Source organism: Oryctolagus cuniculus, chromosome 2, assembly GCF_964237555.1.
Source record: "Oryctolagus cuniculus chromosome 2, mOryCun1.1, whole genome shotgun sequence".
Taxonomy (NCBI): Eukaryota; Metazoa; Chordata; class Mammalia; order Lagomorpha; family Leporidae; genus Oryctolagus; species Oryctolagus cuniculus.
The window spans coordinates 66,967,568-66,986,624 of record NC_091433.1 but is presented as its reverse complement, the minus strand read 5'-3'; positions in this window follow the sequence as shown (position 1 = coordinate 66,986,624).

Here is a 19,057-nt window from a genome sequence, read left to right as displayed (position 1 = left end):
GCTCAGCAACCCTGAGTCTGGGGCTGTGTCTCCTCCAGCGGTACTCCCACCTTGAGGATGGCATCGCCAGGACACCTCTGGCAAGTGCACATAGCACCCCTCGGTGCTGCTGGGCCAGGGCAGGAGGGGCCTGGGGATAATGGGATCCCTCCAGCCTGGACAACGCACGTTGAAGGTGGCTGCTTGCATGGGACCCCGAGCCTGAAGGAAACGCAGAGACTTGGCAACCTGTAGCCAGATTAGCGTGACTCCCAGAACTTCCATCTCCATCTCCTTTGTTCTTGTCTCCGAAGCAGGTCCATCCTTGGCTTCCTAGCTCTGTTTTTAGGTTTTTGCTCAGCGAGGCAGCAGCACTGACACCTCAGGTGCCGGTCAGCCCCACACTGTCTCTAACGACTCAAATGCCTTCAGCCCCCCTGCCCTAGCCTTGCAGCCTTCCACTCACCCCACCGCAATCACGCGTCTTCAGAAGTCGGCGTTCAGGAAAACCTGAGAGCTCCAATTTCTTGCTACTCCAAGTGTGGTCCTCAGGGCGACCACGGCTCCTCCCTTGACTCTGGATTTGAACGTGAGCAAGATCTCCAGGTGTGACTGGTGTGCAGCTTGGAGTTTGAGAAGCGCTGCTCTCGCCCCTTGGTGTCTGCTGGTAGCTACCTGATGAGCAAAGCCCAGGTAGGAATGATGCTTGGAGAGAAAGGGTGGAGGGAACTTCCAGGCTGATCTAACTGGAACTAATTAACTCTCAACTTGGAAAGACTGCCCATGAACAAGCTGGGTTTTGTGGTTCAAATATGCCACAGGGTATTTGCAGTACTGGTGCTAAGTCCTGGCTGCTTGTATGTGCAGTTATTGCCTTCCTGCGTGTCTCTCTAGGGTTTGAAACATGCTCGGTACAGCTTTGTTGAATGAAAGAAAATTAAGAGAGGGCCTTCACGGATTATTTTTGTATTAGTGCTAGAGCTAATTCTATAGGGCATCTCCCATGTCAAATTTTACATAGCAATATTTTACAATTTATTTTTGGAAGGGGCATGAGCAAAATACCTTTAGGGAAATTTCAGGATAGAGCAAAGCATCACTTGCTGTATTTTTGTGTGAGGATTGCTTGGATGGTTCGTTGTAGATGCTGTGACTTGTCTCCGTTATGGGCTTTTCTCGGGGGGGGGTGGGGTGGCACTGATGATTCCAATGTCATGTGCTAATTTAGGCAGCCGCCCAGAAGTTAGCACAGTAGAGCTTTGGCTTACAATGTTGAGAGGAGGTTGTTTTTTTTTTTTTTTTTGGACAGGCAGAGTGGACAGTGAGAAAGAGAGACAGAGAGAAAGGTCTTCCTTTGCCGTTGGTTCACCCTCCAATGGCCACTGCGGCCGGCGCGGTGCCGCCCGCACACCGCGCTGATCCGATGGCAGGAGCCAGGTACTTCTCCTGGTCTCCCATGGGGTGCAGGGCCCAAGCACTTGGGCCATCCTCCACTGCACTCCCTGGCCACAGCAGAGAGCTGGCCTGGAAGAGGGGCAACCGGGACAGAATCCGGCGCCCCGACCGGGACTAGAACCCGGTGTGCTGGCGCCGCAAGGTGGAGGATTAGCCTAGTGAGCCGCGGCGCCGGCCGAGGGGAGTTTTTTTCAACTGGTCTCACAGAGGTTAGCTCTTTTGGATACGGGGCTGGTGGCGGGGTGTGTGCTGAGAATTTGGCACCGTGCTTCTCGGGCACCTGCATCCCCCATTGGAGTGCTTGTCATGGAGTCCTGCTTCCTGCTAATATGCACCTTGGGAGGCAGGAGCTGATGGCTTGAGTACTTGGGTCCCCACCACCCACATACAAGTTCCAGAATCCTGGCTTTAGCCTGGTCCAGCCCTGGATAGTAAATCAGCAGGTAGAAGATTCTCTCTCTCTCTCTCTCTCTGCCTTTCAAACACAATGGAAAAAAACTTTTTTCTTGAAAAGAGATCTTATCTGTTTTTCAGGACTAATTTTCTCAGAAAACTAAAAGGCATGTATTGCTGAAAATAAGAAATTATTGCAAGTTGCAAAGAGCTTAAAGAGATCCTGGTTTAGGAGAAATGCAGATTTCAGTGAGGTCTGTTGTATGGGCAGGAATGGAGTTGAGATGTCTGATGTTCCACCAATGCCATGACTTTCGCTGTGCACACGCCCTCCCTCCCTGGTAATAGATTGCTGACGTCATTAAGTGTCACTCACCACCAGGAGGCAGTGTTTACCGTGTGCGGGGACCCCGGGCTGGGCGACCTGGGAGCCACTGTGGACACAGTTTGGGAAGATCTGTAAGCTTCTGTGTGTGAAAAGAACCAGACTTGGTGGATGGTCATGGAGGGTGTGTCCCCTTCCCTAAATGGCACAGATTTGCCTATTTTGGGGTCCACCTGCCTAAAACTGTACCGTGCTGCCTGTCATTTCTGTTCAGTTTGTGTTTATGTTAATCTGACTCACTAGAGCTTAATTGGAGGCACTGTAAGTCCCCTCCTTTAAAAACTCAACTGCTTCTGAGAATGTCCAGTGGTCCCATCAGGGTGAGCTGACGGCCCTGGATTTTGTGGGTCCCCAGTGCCAAAGGAAAGGAGACTGTCAGAGTCACGGGGTGGAGACAGTTCGGGGAGAGCTGGTCTCTTGGTCATCTGTGGCTGCTCTGACAAATGACCATACACTTGATGGCTTACAGACAAGGAACTGTGTGCTCTCGCTGTGGGGGGATCAGAGCTCTGAAATCCGCAGCTCTGGGTTGAACCCCTGTTTCCGGCAGCGCCACACCCTGGAGGATCCAAGGAGACTTGGGTTTGCCTCCAGCTTGATGGCTGTGTGCATCCCTTGGCTTGTGGCCATGTCGCCACCAGGCTCTCCCTCCGTGATCACACTGCCTTCCCTATTTTCTGTGCCAGGCCTCCCTCTGCTTCCCATTTAGGGTCCACCTGGCAAATCTCTCATCTCAAGATCCTGACCTGGGTCGCATCCACACAGTCCTGTCTTGCCATATAAGGTAGCGTTCCCAGGTGCAGAAGTTGGGACCTGGATGTCTTGAGGCCATTCTTAGCTCCCCACACTTGGGAAGTGCCACTGTGGAAGCCACTTCAGCATTTGTGCTGTGGGACCCTCTAGGGGGCAGAGGTGTGGATAAGAAGGAGGTAAGGAGGCAGATGAGGAAGGCTGTTCTGTTTCTTTTTTTTTTTTTAAATTATTTATTTGACAGAGTTACACAGAGAGAGGAGAGAGGAGAGAGAGAGAGGTCTTCCATCCACTGGTTCACTCCCCAGTTGGCTGCAACGGCTGGAGCTGCACTGATCCGAAGCCAGAAGCCAGGAGCTTCTTCCGGGTCTCCCATGTGGGCGCAGGGGTCCAAGGACTTAGGCCATCTTCTGCTTTCCCAGGCCACAGCAGAGAGCTGGATCAGAAGAGGAGCAGCCGGGTCTCGAACCAGCGCCCATCTGGGATACCAGTGCTTCAGGCCAGGGCGTTAACCTGCTGTGCCACAGCACCGGCCCCCTGTTGTTTTGTTTCAAAACTGGAGCAGAGCGGTCCCTCTCCTCATCCTTTTCCCTCCCCTTCCCCCTCTTCATCCTTTCTCATCCTGCTTTCATCCCAGGCCTCAAAATGGAGGCTGCTGTAATAATTTTTTTAAAGATTTGTTTATTTATTTCAAAGGCAGATTTTTGCATCCATGGGGTTTACTCCCCAAGTGGCTGGGGCTGGGCTGGACCAACGCCAGGAGCTACATCTGGGTCTTCGAAGTGGATGGCAGGGGCCCAAATACTTGGACCATCTTCCACTGCCTTCCCAGGTTCATAGCAGGAAGCTGGATGGAAAGCAGGGCAGCCAGAACTTGAACCGGCACTCGGATATGGGATGCCAGTGTTGCATGTGAGGCTTAACCTACTGTGTCTCAGTGCTGGCCCCTGCTGTAATGTGTTTTTGCTGCATTATGAGCTTGACCATCTTGAGTTTACCAACCTACAGCCATGCCGCTTATATACACACACACACACCCATAATGGCTGTCTCAAAGCTAGCAACTCCTCCAGCATCCCCTCTTCTTCCTGTTGGCCTCTGGGATTTCAATAAGCCATGCCCAAGCTCCCTGAGGCCTGTGATTCTGCTACAGTTTGGAGATGGTTTATGTGGGTCCCATCAAAAGTTCACTTGTTGGAGGTTTGGTCCCCAGGGTGGCAGCCCTGGGAGGTGATGTAAGGGGTAGGGTTGGGGGCGGGGTTTGCTTTTGTGGTTATGATGCTGGTTAACACGCATCCCACATTGGAGTACCTGGGTTTGATACCCAGCTCTGCTCCAGACTCCAGCTTCTTGCTAACACATACCCTGGGAGGGAACAGGTGAAAGCTCAGCGCCACCCACATGGGAGACCGGGACTGAGTTCCTGGACCGCAGCTTCAGCCCAGGCCGTCCCTAGCTACTGTGAACGTGTGGGGTGTGAACCAGTGGATGAGAGCTCTTTTACTCTTTGTTTCTCTGTCTCTGCTTCTCAAAGGAAGGAATTTGGGGGAGGGACTTAGTGGAAGGTCCCTGGGTCAACTAGGTGTGTGCCCTTGGAAGGGATCCTGTGGTCCCAGTTTCTCTCCGGTTTCCTGCTTTTGGGATGTGGTCTTTCCTCCTGCTGGCATTCCGTTACCTGCCGTCGGGCCCTTGTAGGAGCCTGTACCGTGCTGTTTGGACTCTCAGCCTCCAAAGCTGTGAGCTAAATAAACCCCGTTTTTTCTTTATGAAGTTAGCTTGTCTCGGATATTTCGTTATGGCAATGACAAGCTAGCTAATGTGCAAGGGCTTTAAAATGTTCCTGGGAAATGGAATGAGAAAATCCTGCACGTTCCATGAAGGTTTTGGAATCCCCCACGTACAGCTGCAGACCGTGCTCACCGAATGGCCTTGGATGAGCAGCTCAGCCTCATTGTCCGCATTTACAAAGCAGTGCTGTGATGATGGCCCCTACCGCTAGGCTTGCTGACATCATTCAGTGTGGTCAGATTGGGAAGTTCCTGGTGTCATGTCTGGACCGGAGAGGCTACACAGGCACTGAGGTTCTCATGCATTGATCTGGTTGGGTTCCTGTTCAATTCCTGGCAATTACACCCTGCAATTACAATGCGATCAGAACCCAGGTTCCATCTTCCAGGAGCTTACAGAGTGATACAGACACAGGAGTGGGAAGGAGACACACCGGTGGCAGGGAGCCATCAGAGGGAAAGGGAAGGGAAGACTTCCTGGGGGAGGTGGTGTATAAACCGAGTCCTGGAGCGGGAGTCTGCTGGTTTTCTAGGTCTGGCATAACGCATTACCACAAACTTGGGAGACTTAAAACCATGGACATTTATTCTCACAGTTTTGGAGGCCACAAATTCAAGGTCAAGGCACTGGCCGGGCCACGTGCCCTCTGATGGCTCTAGGGGCATCTCTTCCCTTGTCCCTCTCGGCGCTGGTGGCCCCGGGGGGCCTTGCTTGGTGGCACCATTGCTCCCATTTCTACCTCTGCACAGGGTGGTCATCTCTGGGAGTCTCTCCTCTCTTTTACCTTTTCTTACAAGGATACGTGTGCGGACTGCCGATAATCCAGGATGGTCTCCACTCAAGATCCTCGGCTTAATTGCATCTTCAAAGGCCCCCTTCCCCAGTAAGATCATGTTCTCAGGTTCCAAGTGGACGATTTTTGTAGGGAAGAGTGGATGCCATTCAACCCACGGGTAAGGAAGCAGTAGCCAAGTAAAGACAGGTGGGAAGGGCGCCTTCACTGAAGGGACTGGCACAAAGCAAAGGGCAGGGACTAAAGTAGCTTTCACAGCTCAGGGGGCCACATGCAGTCTTAGAAGATGGTTAACCGTGAGGAAGAGTGTGCTGGAAAATGATGGCGAGGCAGGTCCTGTGCTGGGGGTCGGGAGTGGACTCGAGACCAGAGAGTTTAACTTCTTTATGTCCCAGTGGCTCAGGTGAAGATGATGTGGTTCTGAATTGGTGCTGGGGATGGACAGAATGTGTTTCCAGTCAGGGCCTGGGGAAGGTTTACACGTGGTGGGAGAAGAATAGGGAAGATGATTGCTGATCTCTGATGCGGGACTGGACGAGAAGGTGACCCTGGTAATTGAGATTGGCAAAGAGGAGGAAGAAAAAGTCATTTTGAGGGGGGTTCTGTATATAGGGCAGAGAGTGCAGGAGAAGATTCATTTAATTTTGCACATTTTAAAGAAGATTTATTTATTTGAAGGTCAAAGTTACACAGAGAGAAGAAACACAGAGAGATCTTCCATCCACTGGTTCACCCCCACAAATGGCCACACTGATCAGGACTGGGCCAGACTGAAGCTAGGAGCTTCTTCTGGGTCTCCCACATGGGTGCATGGGCCCCAGCACTTGGGCCATCTTCCACTGCTTTCCCAGGTGCATTAGCAGGGAGCTGGATCTGAGGTAGAGCAGCCGGGATTTTGGGATGCCAGCATTGCAGGTGGCAGCTTAACCCACTATGCCACAGCATGTTCATTTTAAGTTCACACTGCCAGCACCACACAAATGGATGTTCAGGAGATAGTTGAGATGTGAAACTGAAGGTCGGGGGCATCAAGCTGCAGGGACTGGCAGACCGGGAGTCTGGCTCGTGTTTCTCATGAAGAGCTTGGAGAAGGGCAATCGGCCCAGGATAGAGTTCTGGGCGACGCTGACAGGCGATGGGGTGAAGGACATTGTCCAGGAGGGTCGATGGGCAGGTGTGCAGAGACAGGACCAATAGCATATGTGTTCATATGATATGAGACAGAAGGTTTACTAGGGAACTGGCTCACACAAATACAGTGGCTGAGAAGTCCCATGACGTGTCACGTGCATGCTGGAGACCCTGGGATGCTGGTAGCACGGCTTAGTACAAATCCAAAGGCCCCAGAACCAGGCAAGCCCATGGTATAATTCTCAGACTGAGGCCCAAATCCCGAGGACCAGAAGAGGGGGCCCCTGGCCTAAGTCCTGAAGTCCAAAGGCTGGGGAATCTGGGGTTCTCGTGTCTAAGGCTAAATGCAGTATCAGCTCACAAAGAAAAGGAAGAAGAGACAAAATAGCCTCTATGTTTGTTCTTTCTGGACCTCCAGCACATTGGGTGGTGCGTACCTACAAGGAGGGCGGATCTCCGTAGCTAGCCCACCTCGCCTCCTCTGGAAACACCCTCACAGAGGCAACTCCAAGTGCTGGTCTCCCAGGTCTCTAGTTACCACTTCATCCAGTGAAGTTGACACTTCAAGTTCACCATCACAGAAGGGGAAGGCAGAAGAGGAGGAGGGCTCCAGGGTCCCCTAGGATTCCTAGGAGCAAAGGTGCGGATGGCTCCGAGGAGGAGAGGACCAGTAGGACCCAGCGCAGCAGAGACACAGGCAGTTTGTAGGGCTCTAAAGGTCTATTGGGTTGAACGTGAACGTCATCAAACGCTGCAAATTTCTGCAAAGTGACAGACACAGAGAGGAAAGCTTGCGCTGTCTTTCCTTGACCTGTATTCTGAGAGCCTGAGGGCTTCTCAAGTGATAAATTCAGACTGCATGTCTGAAGAGACAGTCCATGGGGCTAGCATTGTGGCACAGTCAGTTAAGCTGTTGTGACACTGGCATCCCATATGGGCACTGGTTTGAGTCCCAGTTGCTCCACTTCTTATCCAGCTCCCTGCTAATGCATCTGGGAAAGCAGTGGGAGATGGCCCAAGTGCTTGGGCCCCTGCACCCAAGTGGGCCACCTGAATGAAGCTCCTGGATTCCAGCCCTGGCCATTGTGGCCATATGGGGAGTGAACCAGCAGATGGAAGATCTTTATGTCTCTCTTTCTCTGTAACTATTTCAAATAAATAAAATAAATCTTTTTTTTTTTTTCTTAAAGAAGAGACAATCTTCCCGGCCATCCATCAGCTGGAGCCGAAGCAGGTGTATCATGTACCGTTGTCTCCCCTTGTCCTGGGGATGTCCCAAGAGCCCCAGGAATAACTGAAACTGAGGTAGAACTGAGCCCATACATGTGGACTATGGTTTTTTCCTTTACATACACACCTATGGTGAGGTTTAATTTATAAACTAGGCATAGTGCGACTAATAATAGTAATTAATTGTGAGATAGAACAGTTATAACAGTATACTGAGCTCAGATCACCAGCACCACTCCTGTTGCACTTTGGAGTCATTATTAAGTAAAATAAGCGTGACTTGAATGCAAACACTGTGATCCCATGACAGTCACTGTGACAGCAGGACAGTTAAGTGATTAACAGATGTACACAGGGTGGATATGCTGGGCGCAGGAATACCTCACTGGGAGGTTCAGGGTGGGGTGGAGCTGATGGTGCAACGTTTCTTTTTTTAAAAGTTTTCATTTTAATTTTAGTGAGTTTCATGGATTCGATGTGCTTTGTAGATAGAATTCTAAGAACATAATGATATTCCCTGCCTCCCTCCTTCTCCCCTCCCACTCGCCTTCCTTCTCCCTTTCTTTCTTTTTTTTTTTTAGTTTTTGAGATAATATATATTTAAAGTTACATTACAATAAAAAGGCTTAATACCAAATAAGAAGGCTTAAGACTGAATAAGAAGTTTTACAAGTAAAAAGCAAAAAGACTCTAGTTCAGTGGGAATATAGACAATAGCTACAACCGATAATAATGGAAGAATAATGGAAAAGTGACCATTTCATCCATATACATAAATGTTAAAGTAATCACAGATCATTAAAACTATAGTAGTATAATATTCTTAACTATTGGTTTCACAGAGGAATAAAACAAAGTTTTATAAAGCTAAATTTGCAACAATCCTGATTCACGCAGACATTTTGTGTGTGTGTGTGTGTGTGTGTGTGTTGAATTTTAGCTCCCACATATAAGGGAGAACATGCACTATTTGTCTTTCTGGGTCTGGCTTATTTCACTCAACATGATTCCTCCAGTTGTGTCCATTTTGCTGCAAATGATAGAATTTCACTCGTTTTATGTCTGAATAACATTCCATTGTGTATATATACCAAATTTTCTTTATCCATTCATCTCATGATGGACACCCTGGTTGTTTCCAAATTTGGGTAACATGAACAGTGCTGCTTTGAACACAGTGGCGCAGGTATCTCTTTGTTACATTGTGTTCAAGTCTTTTGGGTATATGCCCAGTAGTGGGATTGCTGGATCACACGGCAGGTCTATTTCTAGTTTTTAAGAGATCTCCACACCTTCTTCCACAGTGGCTGCACTAATTTACATTCCCACCAACAGTGTATAAGTTTACCCTGATGGTACAAGATTTCATTGCACTACTCAAAAGGGAATGCAATTTAAAACTTATGAATTATCTTTCTTGGAGTTTTCCATTTACTATTTCTGAGCTGCAGTTGACCCCAGGTAACAGGAATCCTGGAAAGTGAAACCGTGAACGAGGAGGACCACAGTGATAAAGGTCTGAGACTGCCCTGGCTGTGGCGCCTTGCAGGGTGGCAGCGTGGTCTCGTGCTTCTGTCTTATCAATTAATAAAGACATCGGTCAGGGTCAGCGTGTCCACAGTACCTCCGACCTCGCGGGCACTGAACTCTTCTGAGCACTGAGTTCACCCATTTAATTCCCACATCAATAAGATGACTATTGGGCTTATTTCAAGATAAGAAAAGTAAAGTGTGGGGAATTCAAGGACACTTGGCTCAATGGCATATAACAGTCAAGGGGTAGGCTGGATACAAACTGAGGCTGATGGAACTCTAAAACCAGTGCCCCTTCCGGCAAGTTGCCTGGCCTTGTTAGGTCCTTGATTCCGGGGGCAGGGAGGGTTGGAAGGGGGGGCGGCTGCTGGCATTTGTTGTGCACTGAGTTAAGCAACCACCTGCAATGCTGGCAGCCCGGATCAGAGCACCAGTTCCAGTTCCGGCTGCTCCGCTTCCAATCCAGCTCCCTGCTAACGCACCCAGGAAAGCAGCAGAGAAGATGGACCAAGTCCTGGGCCCCAGCCATCCCCATGGGAGGCCTGGATGGAGTTCTAAATTCCTGGCTTCTATCTTGCGTAGTTCTGATTGCGTGGCCATTTGGAGAATGAAAGAGTGAATGGAAAATCTCTCTCTCTTTCTCACTCTGCTGCCTTTCAAATAAATTACTTAGTTAAAAAACACAAAAGAAGTCCAGGGAGAGACTTCCTAGCTAACAGACTCACACATACCTTCCAACCATACAGTGCAGCAGCTGCTTCACCGAGCAGATGTCCCGTTCTCAATACACCTGGTGACGCGGTTCCTTTTCCTTCTCTCTTATAGCCCCCAAAGTTCCAGGTCTCCCCAAAGTCACCAGATACTTGAGTTCAATTCCCTCTCATTTATGCTTTCTAGGTTCTAATAATCTAATGATACGGCCATAGCAACCAAGCGCTTCTCCACATCAGAAGCCATTCGGTCACACATGTTCCTGGGCCCCACCCCAGACCCAGGACTCTTAGAATCTCTGTGAGTGTGACCTTGGAATCTCTATCTAAAGAAAAGAAAAAGCCTGGGTGATTCTGATGTTGTGGTCCATGGCACTGCATTTATTTGATACCATCGTTATACAGTGGTTTGTCAATACTGTGGGCTTGGGTCGTGGTTATATATCAACATTAGATTTTAGCAAAGGTTCTGAAAAACCTTCCGTGTCATTGGTTCTGATATAGTTAACAGTGAGCAATCTTTGGCCTCTTTGGGTTAGGACAGCTTGACTCCTTAATTTCTTATTGGCTCAAGACTAAAGTCTGTGCAACCGCTTTAAAGCTTGCCTGAACTGTAAGGCTCATTTTGAGAAAAGGTAAAGGTAGGAGTAGTAGTATCCTGGATCTGAGGCTGAGCAACCTAGCGCCCAGGCTTCTTCACCGAGTGGGCGAATTCGGTCAGATTGAGTGTTGGTTGGTGCCCTCTAGTGGTAGAAATGATTCAATTACATTGCTAAGAAAAGGTTGGCCCACCTGGGATGCTGGCTTGAAAGGTGCTAGAGAGAACTCTTGATGGATAAGCTTGATGACACACAATGGGACCTGGATACTTAGAAGACTGGTGTGAGCATAACTGCAAAAAATTAAAAATAAAAGTAAGTAGAGGTCTCAGTCTTCATGTCAGACAAGAAGGAATATGGGCCAAAAAATTAAATAACGGCACTTTTTAATGCTATTAGCTATACTTATTAAGAAGGCAAAATATCAATAGGGATTTGTGTACTGGATAACGTAATAGCTCCGTTCATAAAATAGAGATTGCTAAAAATGTAAGGAGAAATGGGAACTCCATTAGTAGTCTACTACTACTGTTTCAATATATGAAGTGAAAGAAATCCGATAGATATTGAAGTCTATGTCCCAGAAATAGGGAATACACCTCCTTTTTGGATGCTTGTTTATCTATGAATTATTGACACCAACTAATACAGAAAATATTCACTGATCATCATACACTAACATCAGACATTAATAGTAAAGTCACAGGCAAAATGTTCCTCCCACCAGGAAGTTAAAAAACATTTGATTTACACACTGAAATATTTACAGATAAAGTGATAGGGTGTCTGGGGCTGGTGCTGTGGCGTAGTGGGTTAATCCTCTACCTGCAGTGCCGGCATTCCATATGGGCACCAGTTCGAGTCCTGGCTGCTCCACACTTCCGATCCAGCTCTCTGCTGTGGCCTGGGAAAGCAGTGGAAGATGGCCCAAGTGCTTGGGCCCCTGCACACACGTGAGAGACCCAGAAGAAGCTCCTGGCTTCGGATCGGTGCAGCTCTGGCTGTTGCAGCCATCTGGGGGAGTGAACCAGTGGATGGAAGACCTCTCTCTCTCTCTCTCTCACTCTCTCTGTCTCTCTGTGCCACTGCCTTTCAAATAAGTAAATCTTTAAAAAATGTTTTTCTTTATGTTCATTAATTTGCCTGGATGGCCTTCCCTAACTTTCACTCCTAGGTAATTTTTGTTTGTTTGTTGGGACTTATGTATTTGAAAGGCAGTCTTTCTCTCTCTCTCTCTCTCTCTCAACACAATATACACACACAGAGTGAGAGAGAGGAAGCTTCTATCTGCTGGTTCACTCACCAAATGGCTGCAATGCTCAGGGCTGGTCCAGGCCAAACCAGGAGCCAGGAACTCTATCTAGATCTCCCATGTGGGTGCAGGGGCCCAAGTGCTCGGGCCATCTTCCACTGCTCTCCCAGGCCATAGCAGAGAGCTGGACTGGAAGAGGAGCAGCCAGGACTAGAACCAGTGCTCTGATACAGCATATGGTAGCTGAATGCTGTGTGCCACAGTGCCAGCCCCAGCTCTTGCTCCTAGTCTGAACGAGCGTTCTCTCCACCCAGTACCAGAACCAGACACCAGCAGCTGTGAGAGCCCCAGGCCCAGCCAAGGCCTGCATCAGTTTCGAGTCAGAGCCAGGAGAGCATTAAGGATGGCGTCGCATCCCCTCATCTGCAACCACCTCCACTCTGTCATTCTCTCTCCTTTCTTCTCTGCTTTCTCCCCTTGGCCCGCCCCGCCAAGGCGCTCCTGACTTCTGTATAGACATCTTCCACTCTTCCCGATTGTGTCAGGAGCCGAGCCCCTACCCTCCCAGGCAACTTCCTGGCCCTGTTGGAAGCGAGCACTTCCTGTCATTGTCTCGGAGCCCATCGCCCACACACCCCGGAGGCGTGCAGAGACGTCTGTACGCCTGGCTCCTCACATGCGAGCCATTGGTCTCAGCCTCTCTGTCTCCACGCTGCCTTAGCTGCCGGCTCTACTGCCCCACCGTGGGTCCCTCATCCCTTGGAATTACTCCACTGTAAGAGTGCATACGCCTCTCTGGCCATACCCCCGTGTCTCCCAGACCTCTCAGAAGCTGGTTATCTGTGCTGGGGACTGCGTCAGGCCCTGAGATACAGCGGCGAGCCGGGCAGACCAGGTCTGCCTCCACACGGAGCCGGCAGCTAGCCTGTGCAGGAGAACATCCATTAACAAGTAACTAAAGGTTTATTGTTCTAAAATACAGTTTTTATTTCTGAGAGAGAGAGAGGGAAAGACAGAGAGAATATCTCCCATCTAATGATTCATTCCCCAAATGCCAGGGCCCGGCTGGGCCAGGAATTCAACTGGAGTCTCCCCCTGGGTGGCAGGGATCCAACTTCCTGAGCCGTTACCTACGCCTCCCATGATGTGCATTGGCAGGAAGCTGGGACCTCAGGACTTGAACCCAGGCCCTCTGTTAGGGGATTGGGCGCCTCAGGTGGTGTCTCACCTGCGGTGCCGAACACCTGTTCCCTCCCCATTTTTCTGATCCCCACCCCCAGCTACCCCAAAAGCTTTTTAGCACTTCTCATAAACACATTCCAAATCTGAGCAGCAGTGATTCTTCCAGAAGTTCTCCCCACTGCTCCGCGCCGCCTCCAGATGATCTTAATCCCTCTTCCCAGGTGATGCCTTGGTGTCTCACTTCACACACAGAGCAGTTCCTGCCAGCATGAGCTCTCGTGCTGTCCTCTGTACCCAGCAGCACATTATTGCCTTATTGCATGACATCAGCCTCACCTCCTCCTTGGAAGGAGTCCCTCCTCTCTCAGGCCGAGTGCTGCTGCCTCCTGCCCTGACCCGATCTTCTGCATCCCGTTGGCTTCCTGCTTCTACGAGTTTGTTCTGTGAGCCACCCCTTCTTTTTCTGGATCATCCATTTCTCCACTAGCTGGCCCCTTCTCCTTAGCATATAAACAGGCTACACGTGTCCACTCCCTGAGACAAACGAATGATAATCCCCACCACCCTCGCCTGGGCTTTTCTTTGCAGCTCTCGTTCCTTCTCTAATTCTTAGCCAGCACCTAGCCAGAGCAGGCTCCTTTCTCTGCCTCTCTGCACCTTCTCCCAATCCCCTTCACCCATAAGCCCAACTGGAAGCCATTGTCACCACAGCGGGAAAGCCCTGCTGCGTCTTTGTGGTCACAGTCCCGGGACACTGGCTTTTCTCGGTTATCCGGTTCAGCTGAACCCCCCTTCCTCACCTGGTTTTCCTGGCACACCGCTGGCCTGGTCTTTGCAGTACACCTGACCTCTGCTCCGTCTCCCTTGTGGATTTGTTTTTGTCCTTCAGCCCGTTCCCTGCTGTCCGGGTCCTTGTTCCTCCTACTCAGCAGGGTGCTTTCCTTCACAGCCGGGTTTTCCAGTGTCACCTGCGTGCTCACGATGCTAGCGCCTCTCTGTCCGTGTCTGCACGCGGATGCGCCTCGGGCAGATCAGCTGGCCTCGCTCAGCACTTGAGGGCTGGTCCTGCATCCTCCTCCACGGCGTGCATGTCCTCCAGGGTGTCTGTCTCAGTGCACTGCACACAGCTGCCCAGAGGAGGGGACATTCTCGCAGGGACCTCTTCCCCTGCTTTCTGAGCACCGCTGATTCTTTTTTCTGAAATACCCTCCCCACTAGGGCCCTCTAACTGACTCCTCACTGCTCTGGCCTCCCTGCCAAACCCGTGGTTCAAGTGCAGAGAGCAGGGGACTCCTTTCAAACCCACTGCCTCCTTCTCTTCCCCCCATGCTAACCTCCAAACGGGGTCTTGACAGGTCTGTCTGTCCCAGGACTCGGTTAACGTGGTCTCCTCTGTAGAATGTGTCGCTGGCTCTCCACTGGCTTTGTAGGACAAAGCTTACATCCTTTCTACTGTGCCTGAGACTCAAGGCCCTTCATTGAGGTCCCTGCTGAGCTGTGCCCAGCAGCGCTGACCTGCTCACCCTCCTCGCTCCACTGAGTGCTCTCCCCGTTCACCCCTCAGCAAAGCTGCCTGTCCCACAGGGACGTGGCTTGCCCAAGCCTTTTGAGAGGCATGGACCCCTTCTCCACTCCCTGCAACCATAACTACCAATGGCAACTACCTTGCAGTGTCAGGCCCATCTGCAAGTCTGACAGCAAGCTCCCTGGGAGCAGATGCCCCACGCTTAATGCTGTCTTGCAGGAGGGAGGGGATGACGCTTGCTGCGGTGTGACTGGCTTAGGGTAAGAGGGCACGCACCCACTTGTCCTTCTGCCTTCTCCCCCTGAGGCGATGCGGTGTGTGGCTCTCACCAGAGCCCAGCAGATGCCGTGCCTTCCCTGTGTCCTTCATCAGCTACAGGTCTCAGCATTCTGTTAGAAAATGGACTGAGGCCGGCGCCGCAGCTCACTAGGCTAATCCTCCACCTGCGGTGCTGGCACACCGGGTTCCAGTCCCGGTTGGGGTGCCAGATTCTGTCTCAGTTTCTCCTTTTCCAGGCCAGCTCTCTGCTGTGGCCCGGGAGTGCAGTGGAGGATGGTCCAAGTGCTTGGGCCCTGCATCCGCATGGGAGACCAGGAGGAAGCACCTGGCTTCTGGCTTCAGATCAGCGCAGTGCCCCGGCTGCAGCAGCCTTTGGAGGGTGAACCAACGGCAAAAGGAAGACCTTTCTCTCTGTCTCTCTCTCTCACTGTCCACTCTGCCTGTCAAAAAAAAAAAAAAAAAATGGACTGAGACAATCTTTTCACATTTACCTGCCAAGTTTCTAATGTGGTGCCTGGTACCCTGCTGACGCTCAGTAGGGGTTTTCTGGAATTATCCTGATGTTCCAGACTCTGGGGTAGCTGCTCCCTAGTTTGCCTTTGCAGATACAGTGTCCACATCAGGGCCTGAGGGGCTGTCCCACATCACAGCGGTGTTTCTGTCCCTTCCTCCTCCTTTCTTGATCACTGAGGTGTCCTTCCTCCAGTCTCCCTGTTAAGAGAATTTCCTATGTCATGTCCTATCTAGAAGCTTTCTTAATTCTATGTCCTTCTGACCCCAGAGCTGGGCCCGGCTGTGGCAATGGCGTAAGAGAGACACCTGGCCCCAGGGTCGGGCAGTGTTCTGACCTGGCTCCGGCCTCCTTGCTGGCAGCAGCCCAGCGAATGGGCTTTTGCTCACCAGAGCCAGCTCCTGAGCTCTCCCCTTTCCCAGTCTTGGTTTCAAGCTGCTGCTCCGGACATTTATGGAGCAGGAAGGAAAGCAGGAGGAACAAGTCTCCCCTGAGAACGACATTATTAGAAAAGCACGTGTACTTCCTGGGGGTGGTGTGGCACGCCGGGAAGACGGGCTGGTGTTGCTCCAGCTTCTGCTCTCCCCTGCACGCCTCGGCCTTGTCTCCAGAGAGCACGGTGCCCTCCACACACCCTGCCACCCGAGTTTCCGCCAAGCTCCCATCGGCCTCCTTACCTTTACCTCTTATCAGTTAGTGAGAATGCTCTGATCCTCAACTCGGGACGTTCGACACAGGAGGTTTTCTTATTTGTGAATTTACTTGTATAGTAAGCCTTAAAAATTAGCATTGCATTTAAGTGATCTGCCTAGCAATTTTATTGAAAAGGGATAAAATCACACTGAATGGGAATTGTTCTAGAAAATATGAACTAGAGGGTTAGATTAGAAGATAGTTAGAAAAGGGAGGAAAACGAGACTTTTAGCCAGGTTTCACTGAGAGACTTTCTGAAGTTTAATACAGCTCAAGTTAGCAAACTGTGTGGTTATATATAATTTGCCATTTAAGTTTTCTTTTTTAAAAAAAGATTTATTTTATTTATTTATTTATTTGAAAGGCATAGTCAGAGGGAGAGAGAGAGAGAGGAAGAGATGGAGAGAGATCTTCCATGCACAGGTTCACTCCCCAGGTGGCTACAATGGCCAGGGCTGGGCCAGACCGAAGCCAGGAGTCAGGAGCCAGGAGCCTCTTCCAGGTGTCCTACGTGGTTACAGGGGCCCAAAGACTACAAGCCACCTTCTACTGCTTTCCCAGTGCATTAGCAGGGAGTTGGATCTGAAGTGGAACAGCTGGGACTCAACCAGTGCCCACATGGGATACTGGTGTCACTAGGGCTGGGTTAACCTGTTATGCCACAACTCTGGCCCATAAAATAACTTTCAAAATGAGTAAATGCACTCTTTCAATAAGAGAAGTGGGTGTTGTGAAAAGCCGCTGCCTAGGATGCCCGAATCCCATACTGGAGTGCTGGTTTGAGTCCTGGCTGCTCGTGATCCGGCTCCCCCCTAATATATTCTGGGAGGCAGCAGACAATGGCTGCAGTGCTCTGGCCCTGCCACCCACTTGGTACCCAGAGGGAGTTCCTGCCTCCTGGCTTTGGCCTGGTCCTGCCCCGTTAATCATGAGATTTCAAGAGTACAGTGGGTGGAAAGAATCTCTCTTTGCTCTGTTTTTCAAATGAGTGAAAAAACAAACAAGCTTTAAAAATAAGTTCCGGGACTTCCACTTTGATTATGGCCTTGTCTAAATAAGGTCAGAGTTTATGAACTCAAGAGGCTTCCATAGCCTTGGCAGCTCATGACAAGAGCCTCGGGTGATTACTGACGTCATAAATAAGAGTGTCAATTGTTAAATCAACAACAGGAGTCACTGTGCAATTACTCCCCATGTAGGATCTCTGTCCTTAAGGTGTTGTTCTATGAGAATTAATGGTAAAAATAGTACTCAAACAGTACTTTATACTTTGTGTATCTGTGTGGGTGCAAACTGTTGAAATCTTTACTTAATATATACCAAGTTGATCTTCTGCATATAAAGATAATTGAAAATGAATCTTGATGAAGAATGGAATGGGAGAGGGAGTGGAAGATGGGATGGTTGCGGGTATGAGGGCGGTTATTGGGGGGAAAGCTGCTATAATTCAAAAGTTATACTTTCAAAATTTATATTTATTAAATAAAAGTTAAAAAAAAAGTTCTGGGGCCGGTGCATTGGCATAGCAGGTAAAGCCACTGCCTGCAGTGCTGGCATCCCATATGGGCGCCTGTTCAAATCCCAGCTGTTCCACTTTCAATCCAGCTCTCTGCTATGGCCTGGGAAAGCAGTGGAAGATGGCCCAGGTCCTTGGGCCCCTGCACCTGCATGGGAGACATGGAAGAAGCTCCTGGATCCTGGGTTCAGATCAGCACAGCTCCAGCTGTTGCGGCCAATTGGGGAGTGAACCAGTGGATGGAAGACCTCTCTCTCTCTCTCTGCCTCTCCTTTTCTCTGTGTAATTCTTTCAAATAAATAAATCTTTAAAAAAATAAAAAAAGTTCCAGTGTTGCTAGCGTGTAACAGACAAAAACTCTGTTAAAATAGTATATACTAGTCAAGTTAGAGAATATTTTCTAACTATATGAAAATACATATTTTTTTAAGAAAAATACTTTTCAGATAAATTAGAAAAGCAGCAATGGCAAGGTATATGACAGAGAATTGCCTAAAACAGCTGTCACTCACTGTACACATCTAAGAAATCCAAACAAGTATAGTGTTAGAGGTCGATTGTGTTCTCCAAAAAGATATGTTGAAGTCCTACCCCCCAATCCTAAGCATATTTGGAAATAGGGTTGCCGGGACTGTAATTAGGTAAGATGATGTCATCCTGGAGTAGGATGGCCTAAGTAAATGCTGTCCTTACCAAAAGGCAGTGTGCAGGTGCAGACAGGACACTGTGACAGCAGAGGGAGAGACTGGAGCCGCACAGCTGCAAGCCAGGGAACACCAAGGAGCACCAAGCACTGCCATCGACAGCAAGGACTGCCATCAGGCTCAGAGGAGAAAATGGCCTAGGCACAGCCCTGCCCACATGTCGATAACAGATTTCTAGACTCCAAAATAGTGACAGAAGCATTTTCTGTTGTTTTAGCCAGTTAGTGGCAATGTGCAGTGGCAGTCCTGAGAAATTAACATGGGCAGGAAATGAACATCCAAGTCTATGAGTTTGTTCTCCTAAGTGTGGAACCCAGAGCTCCATTCTGGACCTGTTCGTGGTGCTACCCTTGTTAACACGTTGGAAGCCTGGCTGCCCCTGTGTGAAGGCAGCATTGAGAATAACTAACACCCAAGAGCTCAGGGCTGAGATGGGGAAGGCAGCTGTCTGCATGTCATGGTCCATTCACACAAAACTTACTGGTCTCTTGCCAGTGATGCCTGCTATGATCAGGCATCTTTCATTTGTGCAAGGGTCTCGGGTATATTGGTTGATGTTAGGTCAGTTGGCCAACATTTGATTTTGCGGAAATGAATTTGTCCTCGTGATCACATTTTATGGTTTACCAAAGGTATCATTCATGTAGAC